Source organism: Ziziphus jujuba, chromosome 11, assembly GCF_031755915.1.
Source record: "Ziziphus jujuba cultivar Dongzao chromosome 11, ASM3175591v1".
Classification (NCBI taxonomy): domain Eukaryota; kingdom Viridiplantae; phylum Streptophyta; class Magnoliopsida; order Rosales; family Rhamnaceae; genus Ziziphus; species Ziziphus jujuba.
The window spans coordinates 2,800,976-2,807,556 of NC_083389.1; the positions used below are offsets into that span (position 1 = coordinate 2,800,976).

General features: G+C 37.2%; 1 pseudogene; it reads right to left on the reverse strand.

Moving 5' to 3' along the window:
• Positions 1 to 278: 278 nt before the first annotated feature.
• On the reverse strand, positions 279 to 5,279 carry LOC132799915 (uncharacterized; annotated as a pseudogene).
• Between the last annotated feature and the right edge of the window lie 1,302 nt (positions 5,280 to 6,581).

Here is a 6,581-nt window from a genome sequence, read left to right on the forward strand (position 1 = left end):
AATAATACCTACAACTTCTCCCAATTCGACTAGGTCGCCATGAGTAGGGCTCCGACCATAACATAATCGGCAGATCCAAGGCGTGCTCTTACAAGTAAAAAGAGTGCGAATATATATTGGTTGTGTTTGAAAGGTTATGAATCGATTGACAAGTCCAATCCTAATATCTTGATTTCAGATGGAAATACATCGAGGGCCTATATATATATCGTCTGCTAATACAGGACCAATCAATGTTTGGATAAAAATTCTTTCTGGCATCATCCTATTACGAGGACTCACAGAATACTCTGGGTGGTGCCACAATCTGTTCTATGTACAACAATGTGTTGAACTACTTCAACAAGTCTACGTGTAAGATATCCAGCATCTGATGTTCGTATAGCAGTATCCATAACTCCTTTGTGAGCTCCATAACAAGAAATGATATATTCTGTTAAAGACAATCCTTCATGTAAATTGCTTTGAATAGGTAAATCAATCATTTGTCCTTGTGGATCCGACATCAACCCTGTCATACCTACTAATTGGTGTAATTGAGATGCATTTTCTCTAGCTCCCGAAAAGAACATTATATGGACTGGATTAAAAGGGTCTGTCATCCTAAAATTAGGATTTATTTCTTATCGCAAATAGTCACTTATAGCATACCATATCTCAATAGATTGTCGTAATTTTTCTACCACATGTACATTCCCATAATAATGGTGTTTTTCCAAAATCAAATCTTGTTGTTCAGCATCTTGGACTAGCCATCCCTTAGAAGGTATTGTTAAAAGATCATCAATTCTTAACAAAATGGATATAGCGGTGGCTTGTCAGAACCCCAGAGTCTTTACTTGATCCAAGATGTGTGATGTATATACCATTCCAAAATGGTCTATTAATCTACTAATAAGCCGTTTAATGGCAGTTCCATCTATCACTTTATTGTGAAAGGTCAGATTAGCTAGTTCTGCCATAAATATCTCCATATTCCGCTGAGTAGGGTTCGCCAATGGGTTTGAGTCAATGATTGGAAAACTTCCTTTTCTTGATCTTGATTCGCGTAGAAATTTAGGAACTATGGTCCTACTTGAATCGGAGAGACTTGAATTGACACTGGTGTCATAGAATTTCAATATTTTAAACTATGATGTATGGTAGGTGTAGAAATTTTGTTGAAATGAGTTAATTACCGAACCTAGCCACTGAGGCCGAATCCAAAGTTTTTTATTTGTGAGCATATACATTAAGCTATTTTCTTGGTACGTACTTAAAAATATAGGAACTAAGCTAGCACATCCAATGCATGGCCACTCATGGTCTATTCACATCTGGCCAATTTTTCAATGGCACTAGACAACTTATAATGTATAATGGGCAGCACCATGATTGCTCCAATGGCACTGAAAATGTTCCATACCCACCAGATGTTAGCATTGGAAAGCGGTGTTCTCAGCATTGATTAGTCATTTGCTCATTCATCAGGGAGCTTCGTCTATGATGGCGTGAATGATAATAGAAGACCGATTCAATGGATTGTGGCATGCAACAATACAATCAATGTCCTGTGTATTTTGCTGGTGCTTAATGTTTTCCGATTATACCAGAAATCTTATAATTATAAGAACATGTTATAATTGGATTTATTAGATTGTTTTATCAACAATGTTGGGTCAGAACCCCCCTTTGACTCTGCGCCAATGATTTTTTTATTATTAGTGAACAATAATTGAATAATTCCTTCATATTCATAGAGATAGAGGACATAATTCACATGGATATAGTAAGTCTTGCTTGGGCTACTGTAATGGTAGTCTTTACATTTTCCCTTTCACTTATAGTATGGGGCAGAAGTGGACTCTAAAAGTACTGCTAATTGAATTTAGGAACCAAATTGTATCAATTTTTTTATAGGTTTTCTTGCAAAGCCTTTTTTTATTTTAATTTCACTATTTAAATTAAAATTCCATTTTGAAATATAAATAAAAAACATCTTCATTTCGAAACGGTGTTTGATTCTAGTGGAGTAATGGATTCTATGAATAATATATGAACTCTTTCAATCAACAAATATTGCAATTATTCCCATGTTTGTATTTCAAAAAAGGTGGCACTAACACTATACTCACCCGATAGATCAAGTTTGTAGGCATTGTCGTTTATCCTTTCCAAAACTTGAAAAGGTCCATCACCCCTCGGCATGAGTTTTGATTTCCTTTGTTCGGGAAATCTTTCTTTCCTTAAATGCAGCCACACCCAATCTCCACCTTCAAAAACCATTGATTTTCGGCCTTGATTAGCCACCCTTGCATATTGCTCGGTCCTCCTCTCAATGTTTGCTCGTGTCTTCTCATGAATCTGCTTTACAAAATCAGCTTTTTGTTTTCCATCTAGATTAGCACGCTCACTTAAAGGAAAAGGTGTTAAATCTAATGGAGTCAAAGGATTAAAACCATAAACAATTTCAAATGGAGTAAATTTAGTTGCTGAATGTAAAGACCTATTATATGGAAATTCAACATGCGGCAAACATTCTTCCCAAGTCCTTAAAGTTCTACTAATTAATGCTCTCAACAATGCAGACAAGGTTCTATTTACTACTTCGGTTTGTCCATCAATTTGTGGATGACAAGTAGTTGAAAATAAAAGCTTAGTACCTAATTTAGCCCACAATGTTTTCCAAAAATAACTTAAGAACTTAGCATCCCTATCCGAAACAATAGTTCTTGGCATTCCATGCAATCTCACAATTTCCTTAAAAAATAAATTAGCAATATTAGAGGCATCATCAGTTTTGTTACATGCAATAAAATGTGCCATCTTAGAAAACCTATCTACTACAACAAATATTGAATCCTTACCTGTCCTTGACCTAGGCAACCCAAGAATAAAATCCATAGACAAATCTACCCAAGGATAGGTAAGGATCGGCAAAGGCTTATACAATCCATGCGGTTTCAATGTTGATTTTGTTTTTCGGCACTTCAAACATCTTTCACAAATTCTCTCAACATCTCTCCTCATGTTAGGCCAATAAAAATGTTCTTGCAGCAAGGATAAAGTCTTTAAAACACCAAAATGACCCATTAAACCACCCCCATGTCCTTCTCGAACCAATAATTCCCTAATACTACAATTAGGCACACAAAGTTTGTTTTCCTTAAACAAATATCCTTTAAATATGTAAAATTTATTAAATCCATGTTTCAAACAGGTTCTAAAAATTTCTCCAAAGTCACTATCATGCTCATAAAGTTCTTTCAAGTGTTCAAATTCAAGCAATCAAGCATCTAAGGTAGAAAAGAGCACATACCTTCGGGATAATGCATTGGCAACCACATTTTCCTTACCTTTTTTGTAGCGGATCACATATGGAAATGTTTCAATAAATTCAATCCACTTAGCATGCCTTCGGTTGAGCTTTCCTTGACCCTTTATATGCTTCAAAGACTCATGATCCGTATGAATCACAAACTCCTTTGGCATGAGATAATGCTGCCACGTCTCCAAAGCCCTCACCAAAGCATACATCTCCTTGTCATAAGTCAGGTAGTTTAGGGCAGCTCCATTTAATTTTTCACTAAAGTAGGCTATGGATCTTCCTTCTTGCATTAAGACAGCTCCAATACCTACACCTGAAGCATCACACTCAATTTCAAAAGTCTTAGAAAAATTTGGCAAAACTAACAAAGGTGCATTACACAATTTTTCTTTCAACAAATTAAAAGATTTTTCTTGTACTTCCCCCCATTTGAAACCAACATTCTTCTTGACAACTTCATTCAATGGTGCTGCTATGGTACTAAAATCCTTGACAAATCTTTAGTAAAAGCTTGCCAAGCCATGAAAGCTCCTCACTTAGGTGATAGAAGTAGGAACCGGCACCTTAGCTTGGTCAACTTTGATTCCTGCAGCACTTACTACAAAACCTAGAAACACAAGCTCTTCTTTGCAAAATTCACATTTTTTAATGTTAGCAAACAATCTTTCCTTTCTAAGAACTTGCAAAACTTGCCTAAGTTGATCCACATGGTCATCCAAATTTCGGCTATATATTAAAATGTCATCAAAATAAACAACCACAAATTTACCGATAAATGGACGCATTACATGATTCATAAGCCTCATGAAAGTACTAGGTGCATTGGATAATCCAAAAGGCATAACTAACCATTCATACAGCCCATATTTAGTTTTGAATGCGGTTTTCCATTCATCACCTTCTTTCATCCTAATTTGGTGATAACCACTCCTAAGATCAATTTTTGTAAACATGCAAGCACCATGCAACTCATCAAGCATATCATCTAATCTAGGAATGGGATGTCTATATTTGATGGTAATGTTATTTATAGCCCTACAATCAACACACATTCTCCAAGAACTATCCTTTTTAGGTAGCAACAAAACAGGAACAGCACAGGACTTAAACTCTCACGAATGTATCCTTTATCAAGCAAATCACTTACCTGTTTTTGCAACTCTTTTGTTTCTTCGGGATTGCTCCTATAAGCTGGTCTAATTGGTATGGCAGCCCCTGGAACAAAGTCAATTTGATGTTCTATCCCTCGAATAGGTGGTAGTCCACTTGGAATCTCATTTGGGAAGACATCTCCAAATTCCTTCAAAAGAGAAATCATTGAACTTGGCAATTCAAGTTCTTCAAAGTTAGTTTGATCATTAAAATAATTTTCTTTGTAAAGCATGACCAGCAAAGGTTTCTTACACTCAATAACCTTATTAATATCCCCTAAACTCAAATAAAAATTGCTACTTAACTTTTCCTTTCTTCTTTTTTCTTTTTTCTCCTTAGATTGGCTTAAACCTGCGGATTCCTCTTCCTTCTCCAAGCGCACGGGTTTGCCACTTCCTCTTCCCTCTCTTTCGGTTTTCCCTTGATCTTTCCACTCAATATGAACCTTAGAAACCTTACCTTGGTCAGCAACCTCAATCTTACCTTCTTGAAAGGACGGTGAAGCCGTTGGTGCCATACTTGCTTTTTCCTTGAGCTTTTCGGCTTCTCTCCTTTGTTGCATTTGTAATTGGTCTTTGTAAACCTCTTTAGGAGATAATGGTTCCAGCTTGACCTTCTTCCCTTTAAACCTGAAAACAATACTATTTTCTCAACCAAAATGAGTAGCATCTTTATCAAATTGCCATGGTCTACCTAATAGTATATGTCCAGCAATCATGGGTACAATATCACATAAAAATACATCCTCATATCTACCTATATTAAATTTTACTTTGGCTTGTTTGTTTACTTTCATCTCACCACTATCATTAAGCCATTGTAATCTATAAGGTTCTGGATGTTTAATTGTTTTCAAGCCTAATTTATCAACTACAAGATTACTTATCACATTAGTACAACTCCCACTATCTATAATCATGCTACAAATTTTACCTTCTATTTCGCAGCGAGTGTGGAAGATGTTTTCTCTTTGTATCTGCTCTTCATCTTTATAGACAGCAAGTACTCTCCTTGAAACCAAGCTCAACTCGGCATTAGATGTATCTACAGGTTCGGCTTCATCTTCATTGCAATCCTCCTCTTGCTCAGTTTCAGCCCCACTTTCTTCACTTGCGGATTCCAGCTCACCATCACCCTTTAATACCATGATTCTTCTATTTGGGCATTGGCTGGCTATGTGTCCCCTTCCTTAGCACTTAAAACAAATTATTTCGCTTGATTTTTGAGGTTTAGGATCAGATTCTATCTCACCTCTAAGTGCTTGGACAGATTCGGTCTTGACCTCCCTTCTTGGCCGGTTGGTAGTTTCTTCTCCTAATTTCGGCTTCAACTTGTTTTCATAAGTGGAATTGTTTTTCCAGCCACTTGAACTTGTCCTTCCACTGCTAGAAACTCCTCCAAACCGTGTACTAACACCCCTCCTCTTGAATTGGTTCTCAAGCTTAATGGCTACATGCAACATCTCTTCCAATTCCAAGTATTGTTGTAATTCAAGTTGGTTGGCAATGTCACGGTTCAAACCACCAAGAAATCTCGCCATTGTTGCTTCTCTATCCTCATTCATATTCAGTCTCATCATTAACATCTCCATCTCTTTGTAATAATCCTCCACGGACCTACTTCCTTGAGACAAAGATTGAAGCATTTGATGCAGCAACCTTTGGTAATGAGATGGCACAAACCGCTTTCTCATGGCTCCTTTCATTTGACGCGATGTTGTAATCAAGTCATCACCAACCCTCCTTTGGGTGCTTTGCTCATTTGTCCACCATTGGAGTGCATAATGGCCAAACTCCATTGCTGCCAACTTCACCTTCTTACCTTCCGAATAGTTGTGGCAGTCAAAAATCATCTCCATCTTTTCTTCCCACTCCAAATAAGCTTCGGGATCACTTTTACCCATAAAAGGTGGGATGTTAACCTTGATATTTCCCAAATCATCATCTGTATCTTCCCTCCTATATCTCCCATGGCCAGCTCTATCTTGGACAGCAAAGGTTTCGTCCATTCCTTGCTCAAAGTCACCGTCGAATGGCTCCTCATCAAATTCCTCTCTCGGCCTCTCGCGACCTCCTCGTCCTCAGCCTTGTCCTCCATGGAATTCTTGCCTATTTCTTGTATT